General features: G+C 46.7%; 1 protein-coding gene across 19 annotated transcripts in view; it reads left to right on the top strand.

Annotated features, from left to right (window-relative positions):
• Positions 1-10047, top strand: part of LOC109898621 (nuclear factor 1 X-type) — a 158115-nt gene that overhangs the window by 120022 nt on the left and 28046 nt on the right. The window lies entirely within an intron of this gene.

The following is a 10047-nucleotide window of genomic DNA, read 5'->3' as shown; positions in this document are numbered from 1 at the left end:
GCAGTAGGCCTGGGCACCTGTCTGTGTGTGCAGCACTAGGCTAGGTGTCCTGGCTGGCCCACATGGCATTTAACCCTGAAGGATGTCCAGGCAGATTGTTTATTCACCTTATCTGCTGTGCATGAGATAAAGCCAGCATTGACACAGATAGCAGGAGCGTGCGCAACACACACCCGCCTGCTGACTCGGAGCCAATGACCTTGAGGTCGGGTCAGTTAAGGACAGGCAGACACATGGCGGTTGGGCCCATGACTCGCAGACAGCTGGTGGTCAGAGGTTGATTCTCTATCGGTGCCCCCATTTGTCTGATTGTTGTTTCTCATGGGCTCATCTGTTTCTCGGTTGGCGCTCAATTTTGTTCACAGGAAGATTGATTTCGCTCCCTCCTTCGTGTTTGCTGGGGAAAGCCCTTCATGACAGGGACTTGAGTTCCCTGGATCAGCCGCGCGTGTGTGTGTGTGTGTGTGTGTGTGTGTGTGTGTGTGTGTGTGTGTGTGTGTGTGTGTGTGTGTGTGTGTGTGTGTGTGTGTGTGTGTGTGTGTGTGTGTGTGTGTGTGTGTGTGTGTGTGTGTGTGTGTGTGTGTGTGAGATAAGGGCTGTCACTCTCCTCTCTCCTACAATGAGCTGGCATCGACTTAGGAAAGCTGCACCAAGCTCCCTAATTCAACACACTCATACAAATTGACATAAACCCACACAGTCATACACTGAGCAGGGCAAGAGAGAGGAGAGGAGACACACACATTCACACAAACACACTTTGGCACTCAATATGTAGATAAGCGTACACATACATACAGACGCCTTTGGCATCATCTAGACAGGATGTGGATTTTTACATGTCCATTCATCGCTCTCTAATTCATTATTCAGAAAGAGCATTTATGCAGAGCACACATTATTTTTTACAGGCATTTATGTGTTTGTGTGGAGTTTTACTGCCCTCGTTAAACACGTCCTCCAATCCCAGATAGATTTGGGAGCATTTATTTGCATAGTGCACAAACCCAAATAAATCGTTAAATATTTTGGCCTGGTGTCTCACTGGATTAAACTAAGGCCCACTGGTGTAAATAGTGTGATATAAGAATGTGATATAAGAATGCTCTTAGAACGTGAATAGAGGGTTATAATCTCATGTTATAACCTACATGGCGTGGTAGACAACCTGGCAGATGACTGCTGTTATGGTATTGTGGTCTCTCTGGCAGAGCTGCACCAAGGAGCCCAACACCTCACCACATACTGTCCCTCTGGCAGAGCTGCACTGTGAGGCCCACATTGTGTTATACAAACATTTTCACAAAGGCAAATAGACGTATGCCCCTGCTGGAAGAGAACGGAATATTATATTCCAGTACTTTCCTCATGCTTGTTGTTGTTCCTACTGGTAAGACTTTGCCCTGTGCCTGAGGGTAGACATAGACTGGCATAAGATGGCGCTGGAACTGCTGGCCAAAAGTTCACAAGTTCACACTCTATGCTCTCTGTGTGATACCCCCCTGCCAATCCACACACACACACACACACAGCCTGAGTGGCAGGTCAGCCTCGGTTTTCTCCTTAATTGATAGGCCCAGATCAGAGCACACCACTTCATGCATGTGGCCCCAGACACAGGGTCAGAGTTGGCAGACTGTGACCCTAACACCGGGACTGGCCCTGTCTCCTGGTTGCTGCGTGTGTGTGTTTTCCTCCTCTCCTCTCCCCTTCAGAGAGAGTTTTGATCATGGCTGTACTTTCTCTTCCTCTCCTCCTCTCCTCCCCTCTCTTCTCCCCTCCCCCCATTCTCTGCCAACAAGTCTCTCTTTCTTTCTCATTCCTTTTATTCTCTCTACTCTCCTCTTTCTTGGCAAGGCCTGGTGTTCCCACAGCTCTCGCGACCCCCCTAGCCCCCCTTCTCCTCTCTCTCTCTCTCTCTCTCTCTCTCTCTCACTCTCTCTCTCTCTCTCTCTCTCTCTCTCTCTCTCTCTCTCTCTCTCTCTCTCTCTCTCTCTCTCTCTCTCTCTCTCTCTCTCTCTCTCTCTCTCTCTCTCTCTCTCTCTCTCTCTCTCTCTCTCTCTCCTCTCTCTGTCTCACTCTCACTCTCTCCCTGGCACAGAGGGACATCACATGACCCTCACTCCCACTAGCAGACCCACACACAGGCTGTGCCCACACACACCACTTCCCTGTAAACCACACTTTCTCATGTCTGTCATATAGGCCTGCTGCTTCCCTTCTCAATACGTTCCACTGGGTCACACACTCATACAGTATGTCCATGTAGATTCTGTACACTGTCTATAGGTCTGTGTGTGTCCCCTCCCCCTATCGCTCCTGTTTCACAGAATGCAGTCACATATTTACCTCTCTTAGCAGATTTCTTTAGCATGTGTTCTGTGCCCACTACCCACTGCCAGTAAGTGACATCTGGTGGCCAAACAGTCATTACACTTGTTAAAGCATATTTTTAGTAGCCTTTTTTATTTATTTAAATTTTATTTCACCTTTATTTAACCAGGTAGGCTAGTTGAGAACAAGTTCTCATTTGCAACTGCGACCTGGCCAAGATAAAGCAAACAGTTTGACACATACAACAACACAGAGTTACACATGGAATAAACAAACATACAGTCAATAATACAGTAGAAAAAGTCTATATACAGTATGTGCAAATGAGTTAGGATATGGGAAGTAAGGCAATAAATAGGCAATGGTAGCGAAATATTTACAATATAGCAATTAAACACTGAAATGGTAGATGTGCAGAAGATTAATGTGCAAGTAGATACTGGGGTGCACATTTTTTATAAAAAAATAAATACAGTATGGGGATGAGGTAGTTGGATGGGCTATTTACAGATGGGCTATGTACAGGTGCAGTGATCTGTGAGCTGCTCTGACAGCTGGTGCTTAAAGCTAGTGAGGGAGATATGAGACTTCAGCTTCAGTGACTTTTGCAGTTCGTTCCAGTCATTGGCAGCAGAGAACTGGAAGGAAAGGCAGCCAAAGGAAGAATTGGCTTTGGTGGTGACCAGTGAGATATACCTGCTGTAGCGCATGCTACGGGTGGGTGCTGCTATGGTGACCAGTGAGCTGAGAAAAGGCGGGGCTTTACCTAGCAGAGACTTGTAGATGACCTGGAGCCAGTAGGTTTGGCGACGAGTATGAAGCGAGGGCCAGCCAACGAGAGCGTACAGGTCACAGTCGTGGGTAGTATATGGGGCTTTGGTGACAAAATGGATGGCACTGTGATAGACTGCATCCAATTTGTTGAGTAGAGTGTTGGAGGCTATTTTGTAAATGACATCGCCGAAGTCGAGGATCAGTAGGATGGTCAGTTTTATGAGGGTATGTTTGGATTGGAGATGCTTAATGTGAGTCTGGAAGGAGAGTTTACAGTCTAACCAGACACCTAGGTATTTGTAGTTGTCCACATATTCTAAGTCAGAACCGTCCAGAGTAGTGATGCTGGACAGGCGGGAAGGTGCGGGCAGCGATCGGTTGAAGAGCATGCATTTAGTTTTCCTTGCATTTAAGAGCAGTTGGAGGCCACGGAAGGAGAGTTGTATGGCATTGAAGCTCGTCAGGAGGTTAGTTAACACAGTGTCTAAAGAAGGGCCAGAGGTATACAGAATGGTGTCGTCTGCATAGAGGTCAGAGAATCACCAGCAGCAAGAGCAACATCATTGATGTATACAGAGAAGAGAGTCGGCCCGAGAATTGAACCCTGTGGCATCCCCATAGAGACTGCCAGAGGTCCGGACAACAGGCCCTCCGATTTCACACACTGAACTCTATCAGAGTAGTAGTTGGTGAACCAGGCGAGGCAATCATTTGAGAAACCAAGGCTGTTGAGTCTGCCGATAAGAATGTGGTGATTGACAGAGTCGAAAGCCTTGGCCAGGTCGATGAATACGGCTGCACAGTGGTTATGATATCGTTTAGGACCTTGAGCGTGGCTAAGGTGCACCCATGACCAGCTCTGAAACCAGATTGCATAGCGGAGAAGGTACGGTGGGATTTGAAATGGTCAGCAATCTGTTTGTTAACTTGGCTTTCGAAGACCGTAGAAAGGCAGGGTAGGATAGATATAGGTCTGTAGCAGTTTGGGTCTAGAGTGTTTCCCCCTTTGAAGAGGGGGATGACCGCAGCAGCTTTTCAATCTTTGGGAATCTCAGACGATACGAAAGAGAGGTAGCCTTATAGTAACAGTATGTAAAATTTCAAAAGGAAACACATGGGATCTCAGAAAGTCAGGGTCATTTGAATCAGCACAGAGGTCTATTTATCTGTCATATCAAATTAAAACCAATACATCAATCAATCAAGTTAAATGGTCTATGCTGCTCTGTGAATTACTGTCACACTGTGTGTCTGGCTCTGTACACCATGGTTGATCAGCAGAGGGGCAGATAAAAGATGAAAGCGTCAGAGAGAGAATAGGGAGAGGGTTATACGTGGGCAGGACGCCAGCCCCTTTCCTCTACCCTCACCACCCCCCTCTGCACTCTCCCATGGTTGAGTCCCCTTAGGCCCCACTCACCCCCTCTCGCCCCCTGGCTCCCCCTGCTCTGTGTGGTATTGGCACGGTGTGGGTGCAGGCGGCACACAGACGGGCACGCAGATGGGCACCGGGCTACACAGGGCAGCCTCCCCACACCTGCTCCTCATTGGCACAGGGCAGGGGCCGCCATGCAGAGCACACACACAGAGACACACAAACAGGCACGCAAACTCACATGTACTCACTGCTACACTCCCTCACGCACACTCACACAATTTACATGCTTATCTCCTACTATACACACATGCTCTGGAGGAAGTATGATGCCTATTTTATACACATTAAGATACAATCTCATATAAATATTCATGTACAGTAGATATATTTATATTCTTACCAAAACGGATACATTGTACACCCTCGCAATTAATCACACGGCAACATACTGATCTAATACTGAAGTCCAGTAATATATTGGAATCTGTCTACACTGGCTAATGTCTCCTCTGAACCTGGTGCCCTCTTTGCCCCAAGGAGCTTAAACTCAAAGGACCCACCACGGGTGTCCAATGACAATGCCTGCCGAAATATGGGGTGAGAAAGGGGGGGTGTGTGGGGGGGATGGTCAGATGATGATGTATGGTTATTTAAGATAGGAAATGAATAAATAAGTGGGGATTTTTTAAATGTTTAAATAACGTCCAATAAAAGAGCTGAGTGAACATCTGTGTGGGATAGCCTGGGGGATTAGGAGGGGTTGGAACATTTTAAACACATTAAGGTATGTTTAGCAACATACCGATAAAACTCTGGGGGCTCTTTATCCAGGGGTGGGTGTGGAGGACTGGGGGATGGGGAGGTTGCAGGGGCTTTCCCATTCTGCTGTGCGGGGAGGGGAGACTGTGTACACACACACATAAACACATGCGTAGCCTATGTACGTTCATGCACTTGAAACCACACGTGCACGCCCACTATCATGGAGTGAAAAGGACTGCTTCTGGATATCAACATTTTTGGGATATCGACACGATATACAAGCATTAATGTATACATATTTGGTCAAATACCTTTACTCCACATCCATCTTTTACGCAAAAAAAACATATAGATCATATACTGTAAACCTACGTGCTGCTCAAACACATAATCCTACTACTGGTATGTGTTTACATGGCGATTAAGGAAGTGTGCTCACACCAGGCTAGCAAAGATGTTTAGGTCTCTGGGAGCCATAGCTAAACCTTACGACCCAGACTCCCACTGTGGTATTGACCTATTCTAGCTGTATTTGATGTTCAGATTTAGGGAGTGTGTGTGTGGTGTGTGTGTACACGTTTTACTATACTTTTTTGTACCAGAAGTCCTCACAAGAATAATAAAAAATAAAAAAATCTAATTTAGGCTTAGGGGTTAGGTTTAGGGATAGAATTAGATTTTGGATTATTGTTAGGGTTAGTGGTTAGGTTTATGGTTAGGTTTAGGGTTAGGGATTAGGGAAAATAGGATTTTGAATGGGAATCAATTGTTGGTCCCCAGAAAGTCCTTACAATTATAGTTAGACATACAGTAGCTGTGTGTGTGTGTGTGTGTGTGTGTGTGTGTGTGTGTGTGTGTGTGTGTGTGTGTGTGTGTGTGTGTGTGTGTGTTCGTCAGTATGTGTATGCATGCGTGTGTGTGAGGGATTCCAGCCAGGCAGCTCCTCTCGTGTCCGGCCTGAGATATATGGGTCCACCACAGCTGGGTTCCCACATGCGGCCGGAGCCACGCCGGCCCAAACAGTTTACCGTCAATGACAGGGTTAGGGCCTGGACGCGAAAAAACCCCAGTGTGATGGTGCTGAGAGAGAGAGAGAGAGAGAGAGAGGTTTGTCTAAAGGCCTCTCGCAGGCGTAGGAAGAGGACCCTATCATTTCACTGTGAATGGAATCATGGCGCTCTATCCTTAAATGACACAACACCCGGGGTGGGAGAGTCTGACTGCAGGCATGGCCCTCGGCCACTGGGAGAACACACACGAGCTGGCCTCAGATGAGGAGTTGTTGAAAGAGAGAGAGAAAGTGCTGTTTGCCAGCATACTGATTGTTTAGATTCAGACGTACTATCCTGATTTACTCATGGTCGTCTGTTCTGTAGCCTGCAGCTTTGTTGCTCACTGTTGCACTCTATTACAGAGAGCATTATGAGCCTTAATTGTAACACTTACTTGTAGTTAGCATGTTAGCTTTACACTTCACAACAGCATATGACAGTAGCACATTACTGTTGATATTTATAATTTGCATGCCTCCTCTGTGCAGTGCCATGTCACACCAACCATTCATCAGCCATTCCCAGCCATCACTACACACACACACACACACACACACACAAACAATGACAGTGAGCCACATCTGGCCAGCTGTTGTGTGTGTGTATGTGTACCTACTTCCTGTCCTCCATCTGTTCATTTTTTCATTTGAACCGGGCCACTGTGTGGCAGACAGAAGTCGAGGGCAGCCGGGTCAACCCGAGTCTAATCCAGGACTGTCCTCCCAGAGAAGGAGAAGGAGAAGGAGAACGAGAGAGGGAGAGAGATGGGCAGGGAGAGGGGGGGGGGAGAGAGAGAAGAAGTATCTGAATCAGAGACAGTAACAGCAGTCAGAAACAAAGCAGAGAGAAGAGAAAATAAATAAATACAGAGAAAAGAAGATGGAATCCAGGACTGTTATTGTACTTTAGAAGGAGAGAGAGAAAGGGAGAGAGGTGAAGAGAGACAGAAGAGAAGAGACGGAGCTGAGCCCTGGCTCAGAGCACAGTAGCCTGCTGAGAGGCCATCCACACTCCTGTTGTCAAGTTTGACTGTGGAACCATTGGCTTTATCTCTGCCATTTGACTCAATGTTGATCTTTCACTGTGCCATGTGAAATCCCCTTCCAGTTAATGCACATTACATTAAAACATGCTGTTTGCTCATGTGTGCCTGTAATGCATAAACAAATGCTCTAAGCCGGCTGGTAAATAGGCACAGTGAGAGTGTGTTTATCATATATTGTTGAGTGTCTTTATGATGCATCCAAATCACAGGTGTGTTTGATTAGTAGAATAATGACACCTACTGTATGCTGGGTCCGTGCTGAACGCATGTAGGCCCATAGAAATCAGAATGAATAGAAGGGCCTTGGAACCCTCTAACCCTGGCAATGTGACTGATGAACTCATGGGTACGCTCCAATGGCTGCCTGGTATTGTGATGCAATCATTTCCATGGTAATATAGAATGGTCTATAGAATGTAATATAGAATGTCAGTACACTGAGTGTATAAAACATTAGGAACACCTTTCTAATATTGAGTTGCAACCCCTTTTGCTCTCAGAACAGCCTCAATTTGTCAGGGTATGGACTCTACAAGGTGGCGAAAGATGTGCACAGGGATGCTGGCCCATGTTGACTCCAATGCTTCCCACAGTTGTGTCAAGTTGGCTGGATGTCCTTTGGGTGGTGGACCATTCTTGATACACACGGGAAACTGTTGAGTGTGAAAAACCCATCAGCGTTGCAGTTCTTGACACATTCAAACCAGGGTGCCTGGCACCTACTACCATACCCCGTTCAAAGGCACTTAAATATTTTTGTCTTGTCCATTCACCCTCTGAATGGCATTCACACAATCCATGTCTCAAGGCTTAAAAATCCTTCTTTAGCCTGTCTCTTCCCCTTCATCTACACTGATTTAAAGTGGGTTTAACACGTGGCATCGATAAGGGATCATAGCTTTCACCTGGATTCACCTTGTCAGTCTATGCCATCCTAATGTTTTGTACACTTAGTGTATATGTACTGTATGATGTGGAGACTTAGTGACAAATGTATGTAGTGTGTATGAATGTGATGGGAGTGAGTCTGTTCATGTGTATGTACTGTATGTCTGTTTAATAGAGTGTGTGTGATGCATTATCTCTCCAGGACGTGTACAGGGGCCCTTGGGGCGACTGTGTGCTGGAGATAAGGGTGAGCAGTGTAGAGCTGGTGTGTGTGTAACCCTGGGAATGGTGGCGTGGTGGCAGTGGTTCTCCTCCCAGCCCTGTTGGCTTGTAGAGCAGCAGCACTAATAATGGACAGCCTCTCCATTGTCTCAGAGCATCTCCTCTCTGTTTAATGAGCTCTCCCCTGTTCATCACTTCATCATCCTTCCTTTGTTCGCCTCCAACACACTCAGATCCAGCACCAGGAAACTAGCACTGCTAATGTGCCATGCAGTAGGGTTGGAGGTTCATATACTGTAGGGTACAGTAGACAGCAGCTATTAGAATTTAACGGAAGCTGTTAACACTCCACCAGACCACCAGGGGGCCTCCGTTAGATTAGACTGGTGATCTAACAGTGGTCTGATTTAAGGACAGTTTTTCCTGACATGACAAGGAAAAACTCTTAACTATAGACCATAACAAGGACCCAGGATTTTCCCTGGCCAGGTGAGTAGTCAGGAAACCCCCTGGCCCCAGTCTGATTGGGTGTATGGTCCCCGGGGGGCCCGCAGGTGTCGAGCTGCATTGATCACAGCTGGTATGTCTGGGGAGAATGAATGAGGCAGAACTGGGCTGTCAGGTTCTATCAGAGTCAGTGTGACTGCTGTAACAGCTCACCCTCTCACTAACCACCTGAATGGAGGGCTATCCCTACTGTTGTTAGGATGACCCAGACGCTTAAAAAAAAATGTTGAACTGTGTCAAAAAATGTCAATAATATATAGGTTCAAGTTCAATTGCATATTAAGATGTTTTTACATAGTGGGAGTATGCCCAAATTAGGTTGTATTATTTTCAAAACGAAGGGCCTCAACAGACTTAGATGGTCCCCTTATACACCATCCGACAGTTGAAATGTTGGCTTGCACTCGAGTTCACCTTATTTACCTCTTACAGGAATGTAATAATGGTCTCTGTCTGGATGTGTTCCTTATGTTTCCTTCTATTTTCCTTGATGATTTGTCAGTGCGGCTCTGCTGCAGTCGTCCAGTCTAGCTTTTCATTTAGCAGCTTGCAGAGGTCCAGCAGCACGGCAGACAATGACTGGAGACAAACGGTGGTTTTGGTGGTTTTATTTTCACTCCATCTGCAGTGTATATCCTCTGTAGATCTTTTATCTTCCATACCACTGGGTCTGTGTGAGAGTGTGTGTGCTAGCGAGTGTGGGTGCACCATCAACTAGCAGGAATGTATTGGTACCGCCAAAGCTAAGATGGCTGCCAAATGCTAAAATGGGTGCCAGGATTCCACAGAGCGACAGCGTGAGTGAGGGAGAAGCAGAGAGAGTAGAGAGAAAGAGCGAGAGACAGACTCCATTCAGGGAGAGGGAAAAAGAGACTCCTTTTAGACCAGTGATATGGCGATTCTGTCCTTTTGTTTTGGTTTTCTCGTCTTTGGCGGTGGGGTGAATGATGCGGCAGGACTAGCCTCCCCAAGATGAGGATGCTGAGGGGCTTAGATGGAGCGGAGGGAGGGGCCTAGTAGTAGGGGTAATGGGGATACTTGGCCCACACTGCATTAAACCCTACAGTGCTGTGGGGGTAATTGGC

This window comes from Oncorhynchus kisutch, linkage group LG10 (assembly GCF_002021735.2).
Source record: "Oncorhynchus kisutch isolate 150728-3 linkage group LG10, Okis_V2, whole genome shotgun sequence".
NCBI classification, from domain to species: domain Eukaryota; kingdom Metazoa; phylum Chordata; class Actinopteri; order Salmoniformes; family Salmonidae; genus Oncorhynchus; species Oncorhynchus kisutch.
This window is presented reverse-complemented; position numbering and strand designations above follow the sequence as displayed.